Source organism: Oryctolagus cuniculus, chromosome 3 (assembly GCF_051225735.1).
Source record: "Oryctolagus cuniculus isolate XC-2025 breed Fujian yellow rabbit chromosome 3, ASM5122573v1, whole genome shotgun sequence".
NCBI classification, from domain to species: domain Eukaryota; kingdom Metazoa; phylum Chordata; class Mammalia; order Lagomorpha; family Leporidae; genus Oryctolagus; species Oryctolagus cuniculus.
Window position 1 is genome coordinate 183,909,471 of NC_142869.1, and position 16,911 is coordinate 183,926,381.

At 51.6% G+C, this 16,911-nt stretch overlaps 1 protein-coding gene across 8 annotated transcripts in view; it reads left to right on the forward strand.

Moving 5' to 3' along the window:
* Positions 1 to 16,911, forward strand: part of HIPK2 (homeodomain interacting protein kinase 2) — a 195,516-nt gene that overhangs the window by 55,426 nt on the left and 123,179 nt on the right. The window contains exon 1 of one of the 8 annotated variants that reach the window (XM_089328715.1): positions 15,154 to 15,366. The exons of the other annotated variants lie outside the window; for them this stretch is intronic. The gene's annotated coding sequence lies outside the window, so the exon portion shown is untranslated. Of the gene's footprint in view, positions 1 to 15,153; positions 15,367 to 16,911 lie in introns of those variants that run through there. 8 annotated transcript variants of the gene reach the window in all.

Genomic DNA, 16,911 nt, shown 5'->3' on the forward strand with positions numbered 1-16,911 from the left:
AACGCTTGACGCCCTCAGAACTAGAGCCAGAATGCGGTTCTGGTGATGGCGCTGCCCACGCGCCTCCAGCAGCGTCTGCGCAGAGGTGCGTTCCCGTGTGGCCTCTCCAGAAGCACTGTCATCTACTCATGCAGAACTTGACCTCAAGCAATCCCTCCCTTTGCCTTCCCGTTTCCACATCCAGTGTCTAACTGCTGAAATGCACTCCGAGGCCCTTTAGAGCAAGATATAAGGGAAGCATTCAGTAAAGTGCCTTATCTCCAAGGGGGGGAAGCAGACAGCTCTTCTGTAATATCGTGACTTATCCTTAGGAAAATTATAATCGTGGTAAAACGCTTTTCGTTTTCTTAACCCTATTGTTGTGAGCTGAATTGTACTCCCACTCGAGCCCCCATTCATATGGTGACTTCTGGACCCCTAATACTTCAGAATATAAGTTTATTTGGAGACAGGTCTTTTTTTTCTTTTAAAAAACAGTTTTGGGACCAGCGCTGTTGCGCGGTAGGTTAATCCTCCACCTGCAGTGCCAGCATCCCATATGGGCGCCAGTTCAAGACCTGGCTGCTGCTCTTCTGATCCAGCTCTCTGCTATGACCTGGGAAAGCAGTAGAAAATGGCCCAGGTACTTGGGCCCCCTGTACCCGCATGGGCGACCTGGCTCCTGGCTTCGGATCAGCATAGCTCCAGCCATTGCGGCCATCTGGGGAGTGAACCAGCGGAAGGAAGACATTTCTCTCTCTTTCTCACTGTCTGTAACTCTACCTCTCAAATAAATAAATATTAAAAACAGTTTATTTTCACTCACTTGAAAGGCAGAACAGCAGAGTGACAGACATAGAGATCTTAAATATGCTGGTTCACTCCCCAGATGTCCTCAGACTCAGGGCTGGGAGACTGAAGTGCAGGGCAGGCTGGAGCCAGGCACCTGGAACTGCGTCCAGGTCTCCCACCTGGGTGGCTGGGGCCCAGGTATTTGAGCCGTCGTCCACTGCCTCCCAGGATGCATCAGAATGAAGCTGGACTGGAAGCAGAGTAGCGGGGACCCAAACTGGTACCCTCGTATGGGTGCAGGTGTCCCAAGCACCATCTCTACAGAGATAATCGAGCTAAAACGAGGTCATCAGTGTGGGTCCTAGCCAACTGGTGTCTTTATGAAAAGGGAAGTGTGGACACAGTCACCCACAGGCAAGATGCCCATGTGCAAGCTGAGGAGAGAGGCCTGGGACAGCTCCTTCTCTCACAGGCCTCAGAGGAGCCAACCCTGCCAGCCCCTTGATTTTGAATTCCCAGCATCCAGAAATGTGCAGCAGCAGATTTCTACTAGGTGGCTCGGGCTGGTACTCTATTCTGGGAGCCCTAACAGACTAATACGTCTGTGTTTGGAAGTGGTGATTTTTGGCTTTTTTAGATAATTGTAATTCTTAATGAACTCTTATTTATTTTGAAAAGATTCTTTGCATTTTTTGGACATACTTGTTTTCCTTCCACTGATTCCATGGACAAATAAACTTGGAAGCATATTGTCCTAGTGTCATTCCTCCTTGCCCCAGCGTCGGACTGGCTTAGGGATTTTCCTACTGCTTATGAACACTTCATCCGGTGGCCTACAGATAACCGTCATGAGCCCTGCGTACGCGCCCACTGCCCTGAAGGGCTGGTGCATCCATGGCAGTTTATGGTGCGGCCAACACAACGTGACAGAGCTCCAGAAAGGTGTGGGGAGAGACACTTGGAGTTGTGAGCGAGGTCTTTCAGAAAAAGAAGTGAGTGTGAATGCAGGGAGCGGTGGGTTTCGACAAACAGCCAGTGACTAGACAGATACATGGGCAGTTTGCAAATAGTCGGGATAGATGCGTTCCCAGCTGAGGAAGCACAGCTATGGTATAATTTGCAACTTTAAGGCAGATGATGTAAAGATTTTGAATGTTCTTAGGAAAATCACATTTCTTGGACAAACAAGGAGCATAACGTGGTGTGTTTGGTTCTGTCCCCAGGGGGAGCAGTCCTATCTCCTGACCCCTGTGGGTGATGTGTTTGGTTTAGTTCCCAGGGGAGCACTCCTGTCTCTCCTCCTGACCCCTGTGGGTGGTGTGTTCAGTTCTGTTCCCAGGGAGCACTCCCGTCTCTCCTCCTGCTCCCTGTGGGTGGTGTGTTCAGTTCTGTTCCAGGGGAGCACTCCTGTCTCTCCTCCTGCTCCCGGTGGGTGGTGTGTTTGGTTCTGTTCCCGGGGGAGCACTCCCGTCTCTCCTCCTGCTCCCGGTGGGTGGTGTGTTTGGTTCTGTTCCCGGGGGAGCACTCCCGTCTCTCCTCCTGACCCCTGTGGGTGGTGTGTTCAGTTCTGTTCCCAGGGAGCACTCCTGTCTGCTCCTGCTCCCTGTGGGTGGTGTGTTTGGTTCTGTTCCAGGGGAGCACTCCCGTCTCTCCTCCTGCTCCCTGTGGGTGGTGTGTTCAGTTCTGTTCCAGGGGAGCACTCCTGTCTCTCCTCCTGACCCCTGTGGGTGGTGTGTTCAGTTCTGTTCCAGGGGAGCACTCCTGTCTCCTCCTGCTCCCTGTGGGTGGTGTGTTCAGTTCTGTTCCAGGGGAGCACTCCCGTCTCTCCTCCTGACCCCTGTGGGTGATGTGTTTGGTTCTGTTCCCGGGGGAGCACTCCCGTCTCTCCTCCTGCTCCCTGTGGGTGGTGTGTTCAGTTCTGTTCCAGGGGAACACTCCCGTCTCTCCTCCTGACCCCTGTGGGTGGTGTGTTCAGTTCTGTTCCAGGGGAGCACTCCCGTCTCTCCTCCTGACCCCTGTGGGTGGTGTGTTTGGTTCAGTTCCCAGGGGAGCACTCCCGTCTCTCCTCCTGCTCCCTGTGGGTGATGTGTTTGGTTTAGTTCCCGGGGAGCACTCCTGTCTCCTCCTGCTCCCTGTGGGTGGTGTGTTCGGTTTAGTTCCCAGGGGAGCACTCCCGTCTCTCCTGCTCCCTGTGGGTGGTGTGTTCGGTTTAGTTCCCAGGGGAGCACTCCTGTCTCCTTCTGACCCCTGTGGGACGAGAATGTTCTTGGCCTGTTCCCAGCCAGCCCAGACCCTCTCTCTCAGCTCTCACTGTCCTGGATCAGTCCCCTAATTGTGCTCCTTATCCCTTTATCCTTGACTTCTCCCTGTGACTCTCTCTGTCCTCTCCGTGCTGTTTGACGGCGTCTCTGCCCCCGAGGAGCCCTGTGCCATCTGCTCCACTCTCTGCACCATTCTCCTGGGAAGCAGCTTACGCACAGGGCACTCTGGCAGCCCCAGGTCAACACCTCCAGCCCCGGCCTCACCTGTGTTCCTGACCTGATTTTTCCTTCCTGGTCCATATAGAACACTTCTTCTTTGTTGTCAAATGGAGCTCTCCAGCGTGCTGTGTTCTCGCAGTGGGCAGCTCCATTCTCCCCTGGATACTAGGGGTGTAGACCTTCCGTTTCCGCTTCTCCTCTGTTGACAAGGGTCGTCCTGTCCTTTGCTTGGGAATATTTTCGGCTTTGGCCTTGTCTGTGAACTGGTTCAGGACCACCTGATCCTCTTGGCTTTCGTTAAGGGGAAGGACTGATTGCACAGGCTTAGCCCATCCTATTGACTTCCCCTTCCTTTCAGAGTGGTCCATCTTCATACAGGATTCCGCCCAGGAGTAGGAACCAGATGCTCATGTCAGAGACCCCTCTTCACTTCAGAGAAGTAAACAGCTCCTTCCCTCAGAGTTCCATATGCAGAGCTGAGTGCTGGGCGCTTCAACCCGGGTCTACTCTGAGTACTTAGAACTCAGCTTGTTGAAAACTGGTTCCACCCTCTCCCTGCCTCGAAGAATAATGCTTCCACGCCACTGCCGCCTTCCCCAGTGCCGTGCATGGTCCCCCGAATGCCTGAGCTCTCTCCTGGGCCCTCACATCCCGTCAGAACGTCTTACCTCCTCTCCTCTGCAGGGCCTCGTATCTCTCTCCTGCTTTCCATGTCCTCGGGCACGTCCTTCTCCACATCCTTCCCACCTCCCCTCTGGACTGCTGCGACAGCCCTCCCCTCGGCTAAGCGGCCTGTCCAAGGTCCCTTAGCGCAGATCTTCCCTCTCAAGACCAGCTCTCTCCCCACTGCGCCACTGTGCATCAGATGAGTGACACGTACCTCTTCAAAGAGATCCACTCATTTTAGTCGTTTTTAAGGGTTATATTTCTCAAATGTCATATCTGCCGGGGGATATGGAAATGACGGATGACTGTCAGAGATCATTGTTGTGAGTGTCCATCGTTTGACCAGTCAGGTACCTCCCAGAGCTGAGATCTGTCTTCTCTCACCATCAGCTTTCGTCTTTCCTTCAGCTGTTGCTGTTCCTGGATCCTTATTTGGTGCTTCTAGTCTAAGAACCTCAAGAGGAAGAAGCACGGTTAACAGCGTAGACTTGGGAGTCAGGCAAGCTGCATTTCCAAGCCTAGCCATACTAGCAGTAGCAGAGAGACTTCGGACAAGTTAGGTCGCCTCCCTGAACTCCATTTCCTCAGCTGTCAAAGAGGGGAAACACACTGGACCTTAGAGGGGAGGAAAGACCTGGAGTCTCACATACACAGAGCAGAGGCAGTCATGCCGGTCCCCTACAGCTTGCTAACGATGCGCCAGTGAGAGTGACAGTGACGGCTGAAAGAAATGGCCTTCATACTAGCTCTTAAAAATATATATATATATATATATATATATATATATATATATAAAATCAGAGTTACACACAGAGAGGAGAGGCAGAGACAGAGAGAGAGGTTTTTCATCTGATGGTTCACTCCCCAGTTGGCCACAACTGCCGGAGCTGTGCTGATCTGAAGCCAGGAGCTTCTTCCGGGTCTCCCGCATGGGTGCAGAGGCCCAAGGCCTTGGGCTATCTTCTACTGCTTTCCCAGGCCATGGCAGAGAGTTGGGTCGGAAGAGGAGCAGCTGGGACTAGAACTGGCACCCATATGGGATGCCGGCGCTTTAGGCCAGGGCGTTAACCCGCTGCGCCACAGCGCCGGCCCCACTAGCTCTTTTTAGTAGTTAAAATCACTTCTTGCAGGCCTAAGCTATCTGGAGGTGACAGTGCTGGATAGCTAGGTGTTCACTGGTGGTTATTTCCAGCTTTCGCATTTGCAGGTATATATCACCTCTATGCCGTGTGCCTCAGTTATCTCCAAGCAAAGCCAAAGTTTCCTGCGGGCAGAGACCACAGAGCTAGCTGCTGCCTTGCGGAGACTTGTCCCTGGAGGACCCACTGACGTAGGCCAGTTAGAAGGACCTGGAACACCATCCTTTTGCTTTCAGAAGACACCCCGTCTTTCTAGCGTAGCCTGGATCTTCTGTCTGTGGCGAGACCTTGTCTGACCACAGCCCACGGTGACTCCTGCCTCTGAACGCCGACAGCATTTACTTTGGCAGTTGCGTACGTTGGCTAGAACTGCCAGTTGGCCTTTTAAATTTGCACTGAACTCCACAACCCCGGAGATTTCAAGCCCCTTTACATCAAGTAATGATAACTCAGATGTCTGCATTTCCTGTCGTGCCCAGCCCCAGTCTTACACAGAGGACCCTTAATGCAGATTGAACGATGGAGTTTATTTCAGTGCTTTCCCAGAGCTGCAGTAACTGGCATTGTTACCGGCACTGCTGGCGAGGAACTCAGCAGAGCTCCTGTTGACTGTGCTGTGCTCTGGTGGGACATGCTGTAGCGTTCACACTGGATCGCTGGTGGAGAGGCAGACGCTGTAGCGTTCACACTGGATCGCTGGTGGAGAGGCAGACGCTGTAGAGTTCACACTGGATCGCTGGTGGAGAGGCAGACGCTGTAGCGTTCACACTGGATCGCTGGTGGAGAGGCAGACGCTGTAGAGTTAGCATTGGATCGCTGGTGGAGAGGCAGACGCTGTAGCGTTCACATTGGATCACTGGTGGAGAGGCAGACGCTGTAGAGTTCACACTGGATCGTTGGTGGAGAGGCAGACGCTGTAGAGTTCACACTGGATCGCTGGTGGAGAGGCAGACGCTGTAGAGTTCACACTGGATCGCTGGTGGAGAGGCAGACGCTGTAGCGTTCACATTGGATCGCTGGTGGAGAGGCAGACGCTGTAGCGTTCACATTGGATCGCTGGTGGAGAGGCAGACGCTGTAGCGTTCACACTGGATCACTGGTGGAGAGGCAGACGCTGTAGCTGTAGAGTTAGCATTGGATCGCTGGTGGAGAGGCAGACGCTGTAGCATTCACATTGGATCGCTGGTGGAGAGGCAGACGCTGTAGAGTTCACACTGGATCGCTGGTGGAGAGGCAGACGCTGTAGAGTTCACACTGGATCGCTGGTGGAGAGGCAGACGCTGTAGCGTTCACACTGGATCACTGGTGGAGAGGCAGACGCTGTAGCTGTAGCGTTCACACTGGATCACTGGTGGAGAGGCAGACACTGTAGCGTTCACACTGGATCACTGGTGGAGAGGCAGACGCTGTAGCTGTAGCGTTCACACTGGATCACTGGTGGAGAGGCAGACGCTGTAGCTGTAGCGTTCACATTGGATCGCTGGTGGAGAGGCAGACGCTGTAGCGTTCACACTGGATCACTGGTGGAGAGGCAGACGCTGTAGCTGTAGCGTTCACACTGGATCACTGGTGGAGAGGCAGACACTGTAGCGTTCACACTGGATCACTGGTGGAGAGGCAGACGCTGTAGCTGTAGCGTTCACACTGGATCACTGGTGGAGAGGCAGACACTGTAGCGTTCACACTGGATCACTGGTGGAGAGGCAGACGCTGTAGCTGTAGCGTTAGCATTGGATCACTGGTGGAGAGGCAGACGCTGTAGCGTTCACATTGGATCACTGGTGGAGAGGCAGACGCTGTAGAGTTCACACTGGATCGCTGGTGGAGAGGCAGACGCTGTAGCGTTCACATTGGATCGCTGGTGGAGAGGCAGATGCTGTAGAGTTCACACTGGATCGCTGGTGGAGAGGCAGACGCTGTAGAGTTAGCATTGGATCGCTGGTGGAGAGGCAGACGCTGTAGCGTTCACACTGGATCGCTGGTGGAGAGGCAGACGCTGTAGCGTTCACACTGGATCACTGGTGGAGAGGCAGACGCTGTAGCGTTCACATTGGATCACTGGTGGAGAGGCAGACGCTGTAGCGTTCACATTGGATCGCTGGTGGAGAGGCAGACACTGTAGCGTTCACATTGGATCGCTGGTGGAGAGGCAGACGCTGTAGCGTTCACATTGGATCGCTGGTGGAGAGGCAGACGCTGTAGCGTTCACATTGGATCGCTGGTGGAGAGGCAGACGCTGTAGCGTTCACACTGGATCACTGGTGGAGAGGCAGACGCTGTAGCTGTAGCGTTCACACTGGATCACTGGTGGAGAGGCAGACACTGTAGCGTTCACACTGGATCACTGGTGGAGAGGCAGACGCTGTAGCTGTAGCGTTCACACTGGATCACTGGTGGAGAGGCAGACACTGTAGCGTTCACACTGGATCACTGGTGGAGAGGCAGACGCTGTAGCTGTAGCGTTAGCATTGGATCACTGGTGGAGAGGCAGACGCTGTAGCGTTCACATTGGATCACTGGTGGAGAGGCAGACGCTGTAGAGTTCACACTGGATCGCTGGTGGAGAGGCAGACGCTGTAGCGTTCACATTGGATCGCTGGTGGAGAGGCAGACACTGTAGCGTTCACATTGGATCGCTGGTGGAGAGGCAGACGCTGTAGCGTTCACACTGGATCACTGGTGGAGAGGCAGACGCTGTAGCTGTAGCGTTAGCATTGGATCACTGGTGGAGAGGCAGATGCTGTAGAGTTCACATTGGATCGCTGGTGGAGAGGCAGACTGAAAGCAGTGTAGAAGCCCCATAGACATTTAAATGCACTCTTTTGAAATCCATCATTTAGAAATGGGCTAGTCTGAAATGACCTTTGTACTAGTGAAATACAAACTTGATAATTCAGCAGAATAATTATTAAGATTTTAGGAATATTATTTTGCAGTCAATGAGGAAATTATTCTAGTACTTTTCAACCCCTTGAGGCATCAGATCACCTTGCTATCCAAGAATATACAGATTAACCTCTTTCTAGGTGTTTAACAGCATCCATTCAGGTGCGTCTTTCTAGCATTCATACTTTTTTAATGTGATTCTTCTGGCATGTTCTATAATTTTTTTTATTTTTAAATTTTTATTTATTTATTTATTTTTTGACAGGCAGAGTTAGACAGTGAGAGAGAGAGACAGAAAGATCTTCCTTCTGTTGGTTCACCCCCCCAAATGGCTGCAACAGTTGGCATGCTGCACCGATCTGAAGCCAGGAGCCAGGTGCTTCCTCCTGGTCTCCCATGTGGGCACAGGGCCCAAGCCCTGGGGCCATCCTCCACTGCACTCCCGGGCCACAGCAGAGAGCTGGACTGGAAGAGGAGCAACTGGGACAGAATCCGGCGCCCCAACCGGGACTAGAACCTGGGGTGCCAGCACCGCAGGTGGAGGACTAGCCTAGTGAACTGTGGCGCCGGCCCATGTTCTATAATTTTTATTATTTCTTGTGTGCAAAATATGTAATATGGTTTGGCATTCCATTAGGTATGAGAATTGATCCTTTCTTGGAGTTTTTGATTTCAGTTTAAGAAAAAAAGTTGTAGTGTCCATCAAATACTCGTTACTCAGTCCAGGTATGTGCCCAAAAGATTTTAGTAAGTGAGAAATTTGGTACCTCTTAAAACAAGGTGCTCTTGATTTTGTTCTCTTTAATAATGTAACTGGATTCTAAGTGATAATCTATTTAACATCTGCCAAACCCAAATTAAATCTTATATGCTTGTACCGATTAAAAAAAAAAAAAACATGCCACTGTATTACTAATCATTCCTTCTCCGGGGCTCGGGTGAATTCAGTGAAATCAAATTCAATTTGATTATTTTTATCACAGCATACCCTGGCTCATGCCTGTAGTTTCAGCAAAATCTGATCTTCCAGTAGATAACTTGAGGGTGGTGAAGTGAAAAGGAAGTGTACTCAGATGTGAAGCAACTTTTCAGTTTCTCTAATTATGAAATATAAAGTTATGAAGAAACTAAGCAGTTAAGTAGGGGAAAATACACTAAATGAGCCAATCCCTTAACAGATGTGAATTTTAACAATCATGTGAGTTATGACCTCAAGAAGATTGTGAAGATTTTTAGATATTCTTTTTACTGGACCGAAAAAAATTATCCAGAACTTTAGAAAAATAAGTTTCTCATTAGCCCTTTGTGGCGTGGGAGTGTATCTTTGGCGTAGCGGTTAAAGCGTTCCTTGTAGGTTTCCATGGCATATTGGAATGCCTGGGTTTGAGTCAGCTCTGTCTCGATTCCAGCGTCCTGCTGTTGCTCATCCTGGGAGGCTGCAGGTGCTGACTCAAGTAGTCGGCTCCTGCCACCCATGTGGGACACCTGGCTGAGTTCTCAGGTCCTAGCCTCAGCCTGGCCTGGCCCAGCTCCTGCTGTCATCTGGGGAGTGAACCAGTGGGTGGGAGCCCTCTGTCTGTCCCTCCCCCCCCCCCTCCTCATCCCTCTCCTCATCCCTCCCTCCCTCCCGCCCTCCCTCTCCCTCTCCTCATCCCTCCCTTCCTCCCTCCCCCTCCCTCTCCCTCTCCTCATCCCTCCCTCCCCCCCTCCCTCTCTCTCTCCCCCTCCCTCCCCCCCTCTCTCTCCCCCCCTCTCCCTCTCCTCATCCCTCCCTCTCTCTCTCCCTCTCCCTCTCCTCATCCCTCTCCTCATCCCTCCCTCCCCCCTCCCTCTCCTCATCCCTCTCCTCATCCCTCCCTCCCCTCCTCCCTCTCTCTCTCTCTCTCCCTCTCCTCATCCCTCTCCTCATCCCTCTCCTCATCCCTCCCTCTCTCTCTCCCTCTCCCCCTCTCCTCATCCCTCTCCCTCTCCTCATTCCTCTCCTCATCCCTCCCTCCCCTCCTCCCTCTCTCTCTCTCCCTCTCCTCGTCCCTCTCCTCATCCCTCCCTCCCTCCCTCCCTCTCTCTCCCTCTCCTCATCCCTCCCTCCCTCCCTCCCGCCCTCTCTCTCCTCATCCCTCTCCCTCTCCTCATCCCTCCCTCTCTCTCTCTCTCTCTCTCTCTGCCTTTCAAATAAATATAGTAAATAAGTAATTTTTAAAGTTACCATTAAAAAAATAAATAAATTTAAGGTAAATAGAGACCAAGTGGCACATAGAATTACCTAGGTTTAAACCTCAGGAATCTGTTTGTCCCACTTCCCGTAGGAGCTATGGGACTTCCTATTTTTTTAGGGAAATAAAGTGGGGAGGGTGCTTTTACTAACTGAATTGGCATAGCATGGCCAGGGTAATTTGGACTGTTCAGACAAAATCTGATGTGTGCTTTCTCTGTTTTTTCTGCCATTAAAGTAAGATGCTGGAGGCTAACTTCATAAAGAAAAGAGGTTTGTCCACAGTTTTAGAGGGTGACTGTCCAGACAGCACAGCACAGGCTCTGCAAGGGTCCCATGGCAAACAGTGGGAGCACGTGTGGGCGTGAGAGGTCACATCTCCAGCAGGAAGCCAATGCGGTTGGACTCACAGCCACTCACTCTAGAAAGAGCTCGGGATTCCTGTCTGAGAACAACTCCCCCAAGGATCTCCCACCAGGCCCCACCTCTTAAAGGTCACACCTCCCAACATCACCATGCCAAGCTTCTAGGGACCCATCCAAGCCGTACCAAACCGAAGCACTCACCCTGCCCTGGAACATCATCCCAGAGCCGGTATGCACTTAAAACCCAGAGAATCCTGTGTGTTGTGAGAATCCTGAGGAATAGGGGTTGAAAGCAAGTCTGGTAGCATTTTGTGAGTGCGATGATATCTGTAATAAAGACTAGAAGGCAAATGTTTTTAAAAATAACATTTTGAAATGCACACCTGTGTGCATTTCTTTAAAATGGAGACTGAACATTTGAGTGAAGCTGTCGGTGGGTCGGAGCCTTCCGTTCTTTTAGCATATGGGCTATCCAGATGTACCCTAAATCTGGGTGACGGGGGTTTATTTGGGGGGAACTAAACATTCCATATCTTTGTGGTATTAAGGAAGGACTTCTTATAAATGATAGACTTTAATTCTGCTGACCATGGGATATGTTTTAATGTCAACCTTATAGGTACCACCTTCAGTGAAGAATTTGTCACATACAGTCGTTTGACAAAAATGTCTTAAATTCTAATAAATTCATTTATTTAAAGATTTATTTATTTATTTGAAAGGCAGAGTTACAGAGAGGCAGAAGCAGAGAGAGAGAGAGAGAGAGAGAGGTCTTCCATCTGCTGGTTTACTCCCTAAATGGCCACAATGGCCAAAGCTGGGCTGATCCAAAGCCAGGAGCTTCCTCTGGGTCTCCCACGTGGGTGCAGGGGCCCAAGCACTTGGGCCATCTTCTACTGCTTTCCCAGGCTATAGCAGAGAGCTGGATCAAAGTGGAGCAGCTGGGACTCAAACCAGCGCCCAAATGGGAAGCCGGCACTGCAGGCAGCAGCTTTACCCCCGAACCACATCACCAGCCCCAGTAAGTTCATTTTTAAGTACTTTTACTGCGCATCCACACTGCCTGTACCATTAAAGGCCTGCGAGGCCTGCGGGTGCCTCTGGCAGTGCTCATGTCTCTGGCCTGTCCAGGAGGCACAGGAGAGCGGGGTGGGAACCCTGCTGTCCAGAAGCCGTAGCTGCAGGGCTGCAGGTCACAGAGGCTTGCTCTGCGTGTGCTCATTTGGTGGTTTATGCTCGAGGCCACTGAGGCTTTTGTGGACAGGTCTGACTTGGGTCTCCCCTCTGGGAGCAGGTGCGATTATTGCAGATTTCTCTTACTGTTTTTTCCTGGGTTCCTCATACCAACCCCCCTGGACTGAAGACCCACTCCCCAGCCTCCCACTCAGCAGGACCAAAATCCACTTTCTCTTCCAAGGGCCAGTTAGGAAGGCAGAGACGACTTCCAAAACTATTGAGATTCTGCTGTAGGATCAAGCTGCAGTGCGCATGAAGCCCCTGCCTTTGCTGAAAGAAGATTGACACATAGGGAGGAAGGCAGGCCCTGGGAGCAGAGGCAAGTGGGGGGAAATGTTTCGCTCTCCTTAGAGAGGGAAGCATGAGCGCCCCACCCAGCTCTGAGGATCTGGATAAACCCGTGGTTAAAGTTGGTGAACTCTCTGATGGCTGAGCTCATCAAGAAGGCTGTTCCAGAAAAAATACTCTCAAGGAGAAAAATTGGGACCAAAGCTTGATTGTAGCCCTGAGACTATTTTAAAATTAAGCTGTGAAACCACTACTTTTAAAATCCCTAGAATACCTTTATAAGGAATAAAACGTTACTGGTGACTCCTTGTTTGAACAGTCTGCTTCCCAGAGCAAAATGGCCTCTGCTGCAGAGCAGAGGTAACCAGGCTGTCTGGGCACGCACCCAGTTCTTGGATGGTGGCTGCTGACCCTGTCGAGGGGCAGCAGTGGCCACCCCAGGCCTGGCCAGTCAGAGGCAGCTGCTGCGAGGAAGGTCTCTGCTCTGATCCCGGGCATCTGTCATCAGACACTGCCAGTGAGGACTGTCACAGTTTTATGACCCTTGGCTGTCATCCCAATAACAAGTCAGTCATAAGCCACCCTTTTTTCCCTCTGTAAAATTCCACTTCAGTACCCTGGCTTTTCTACCAAAATCTTTTTTGAAACAGTGAAAATAGAGAATAAAGCCTCACTGCCCTGTGTGTGACCGTCATGTTACCGTCCTGCCTCCTTGGGCCAGCCCCACCCCCACTCAGGGCTCATGCAGTGAGAGTATGGGGCAAGTTAGAGACAGGGATGAAGGCAGTGTTTCCTTTGTCTCTTGAGTGGATAAGCGACTGGAAGACAAGGAATGGTTATTTCTGTATCGTATACAGCATCTAGAACAATAGGCGTACATAATAGTAATAAACAGAGAACAGCCGTTTTTTGTGTTGTTATAGAACTAGGGGGTAGGGCCGGCGCCGTGGCTCAATAGGCTAATCCTCCACCTTGCAGCGCCGGCACACCGGGTTCTAGTCCCGGTCAGGGCGCCGGATTCTGTCCCGGTTGCCTGTCTTCCAGGCCAGCTCTCTGCTATGGCCAGGGAGTGCAGTGGAGGATGGCCCAGGTGCTTGGGCCCTGCACCCCATGGGAGACCAGGAAAAGCACCTGGATCCTGGCTCCTGCCATCGGATCAGCGCGGTGCGCCGGCTGCAGCGGCGGCCATTGGAGGGTGAACCAACGGCAAAGGAAGACCTTTCTCTCTGTCTCTCTCTCTCACTGTCCACTCTGCCTGTCAAAAAAAAAAAAAAAAAAAAAAAAAAAAAAGAACTAGGGGGTGGTCGACTTGAACAAGAAGAACAGAAGGAAGAAACAGGTGACAGACTGGCATGTGGTGCAGAGGGTAAAGCCACCACCTGCTATGCCAGCATCCCATATGGGAGCCAGTTCAAGTCCCAGCTGCTCCACTTCTGATCCAGGTCCCTGCTAATGCACCTGGGAAGGCAGCAGAAGACAGCCCAAGTGCCTGTGCCCAGATGGGAGACCTAGATGAAGCTCCAGCTTTGGCCCAGCACAGCTCCAGCCATTGTAGCTATTTGGGGAGTGAACCAGCAGATAGAAGATTGATCTCTCTCCTCTCTCTTTCTCTCTCTCTCCCTCTCTCCCCCTCTCTTCCTGTCTGTCTTCCCCCCACCCCATCTATCTCTCTGTCTCTCTCCTCTCTCTCTACTCTCTCTCCCATCTCTAATTCTGCCTTTCAAATAAATAAATAAATCTTAAAAAAAAAAAAAAAACCTGACCAGTCTCTTGGGTTCTGCATGGGTGAGTGAGAGTAGTGTTGTCAAGGCACAAGGCTGTGCAGAGCCGTGTGGTCAAGGTCTGGATTCAAGCAAGAAGGGAAGCCTCGTATACCCCTGGGATCAGGGTAAAAGTGGGGCTCAAGTCATGTGCCGGGTGTCGTGGGTCAGGTCAGGGTCAGCTCCTGGGCAGTCAGAGCACATCTGAAGTGCAGACAGACGTGGCTGCCCGGTCCAGGACAGGAGCTGCCTTGCTCTGTGGTTCAGATGGGAAGTACTGCAGACTTCTCTCTGATCTCTAGAATTCCGGGTTCCAGCTGGTCACTGTGTGTGATCGGAGAGCTAAGTGCTCCTGGAGGTCTGGCTGGCTAGAGTGCTGTGTTCCGTCAGCCAGGTGCCCACCGTGTGTGCTGAACTCAGTTATTATAACATTGTGGGAAAGAAAAGCAAGTGTGAAGTGTAGACAGTGGGTTTTGTCCTCAGGACCTAAATGTGAGGCACAGAGATAGTAACCCCACAGGGAATGGTTTGACAGGCAGAAACACAACCTGTGACCAAACAGAGGTTGTGGTGGTCTGGGAAGGGGAGGGGCATAACGGTCTGGTCTTTGGAGGAGGGGAGAGGAGTGGTGAAGGCATGCTGGACGGGCATGGGCTAAGAGTAGACGGGGGTGGGGGGTGTAGGAGGTGGTCCTTCGAAGGGTGACTAGACAGGGTTGATCAGAGCTAAGAGTTCAGAAAGGTTACTCACTGGAGCTGCAGCCAGCAAGTCACTTGGGATCAACTTGACACCAAGGAGTCCATTGAAAATTTTTGTTCAGAACACCAGTGACGTGCTCAGGAAGATTAAGCTGGTGGCCCAAAATAGACAAATTAAAGAGCAAGAGCATTCAGGTAGACCAGATGTCTGTATTTGCATTGCCCTACCAGGAGTGATAAATGCTTCAACTGTGGAAGGGACAGCAAGAACAGAAACAATGAGTTGGGTGCAGGAGACATGTTGGAGGAGGAGAGATTATGAGTGCCTCATATCTTCCTGTTCATGGAGGAAAAGAATCCTCCAAGGTCTGGGAACCAAACGGCCAGTAGAATATTTTATGAACAGATATGGAGGTGTCAGGAAGGAGGGTGAGGTGGCTGGATTTTTAGGAAAGGATAAGGAGGTCACTGGGGAAGATCATTTTTACGTAGTGGGAGGCAAAACTGTATCGCTGGAACTATGAGGGAGAACCCAACCTGTGATAAATACGTGGGAGTTGCCTGCGTGGAGATGATGGCTTAAACTGTTTGGATGGGTGGTGTATTGCCGGGAGAAGAGAGTCCAAATGTGGTAAATGCAAACACTTTACAGGAAGAAGAGGAAGAGGAACCGCCCCCACCCCCAAGCACAGTGGGAGGAAGAGATTGCAGAGAATCCTGATAAGAGCTTCTAGAAGGAAGTCGTGGTTGCAGTGTCAGATGTCACAGAGACAATGATAGAGGCTGAAACGGCCAGTGGATTGGTCTGCTAGAAAGTCATCTACCTCTAAGAGTGCAGGCCTCGGGCCAGCGTTGGGTGTAGTGGGTAAGGCTGCTGCCTGCAATGCTGGCATCCCATCTGGGCGCTGGTTCAAGCCCCGGCCGCTCCACTTCTATTCCAGCTCCCTGCTAATGCCCTGGGAAAGCAGTGGAAGACGGCCCAAGCGTTTGGGCCCTGCACCCACGTGGGAGACCCAGAAGAAGCTCCTGGCTCCTGATTTCAGTCTGGCCATTTGGGGAGTGAACCAATGGATGGACCATCTCTCTCTCGCTGTCTCTTCCTCTCTCTGTGTAACTCTGACTCTCAAATAAATAAGCAAATCTTTATTAAAAAATTACAGTCGTATAGTGTTTGAAAGTGAATGGGAAGATTACTAAGTGAACACTTAAGAAAAGGGAGGGTCAAGCGCGGATTACGGGGAGAAGAAGGGGAGAGTGGGGGGCGGCCGTCGCTCCTCCTGCCCTCCAGCTGGGAGTCTGTGTGTGCACAGCAGGACTGGCCGACCTGCAGGAAGTGTCTGCTAAGGACTGGCTCCAGTTAAGCAGGGAAACTGAAAGCTGCAAGGGAAAGTGCTGGACACAGAGTTCGAGAGGAAACGGGGGACCGTGGGCCTCCAGAAAGGGCAGTTTCCATGTTGGAGGACAGACACCCCTTCCTCTGAGACGGGGGAGAGGGGCCGGGGGATGGAGAGTCGTGAGAGAACCAGGCAGGAGAGCAGAGTAAGGCGGGCCTCCAGCTTGGGAGCAAAGTGAAGGGTGGGTGCTGAGACGGGGTGAAGAGGAAGGTGTGGACCACCCACTCCGCCTGAGGCCGAGCGCTCCCAGACGCACGGGCGCCGGGTGGCTGAGCCCCAGCAGTGTCTGGCGAAGCTGCGCCCGCTCTGCTCCTCGAAGAAGCCTTTACCCACTGCAGCTACTTACCCTTCCTCATCTCCTTGTTATTTTTCCTTAATTTCTTTTCTGTGGGTTTTTATGTTTCCGGTATCGCCGTGATTATAAATTGTACAACTCTTCCCAAGCAATCATCTTACAAATTTCTGAAGTTAGCTAAATTGTGGGCAAAGTGCTAATATGAAATAGTAGTACTTTCTAGAAAAATTTATCGATGTAAGAATTTAGCATGGAAAATGAGTGAATCGAGTCCATAATCTGTGCTTCCCACTCCCCGGCGAAGAGGCTGATAATCATGTTTTAGTCAATCTAAATGAAAATGTCAGACTCTTTTATTTATAATTTTTCTTTTTTTAAACTTGAGAGGCAGAGAGAGAGAAAGGAAGCTCCAGTCTGATGGTTCACTCCCCAGATGCCTGGAACCATCAGGGCTGGGCCAGGCCAAACCCGGGAGCCAGGAACTCAGGTCAGGTCCCTTACGTGGGTGGGCCAGAACCACCGCCCCCTGGGGGGTGCACCAACAGGGAGCTGAAGTTGGAAGCTGCAGGTGGGTGTTGAACCCAGGTTGGGGACGCGGGCGTCAACTGCTAAGCTGGACAGTTGCTCTGGGAACAACTGTGATAGAGCCCTGCAGAATTTGGTTAAGACGGCTCAGATGCCAGGCAGCACTTGTTCAGCCAGAAGACCAGAGGAGCCCCCC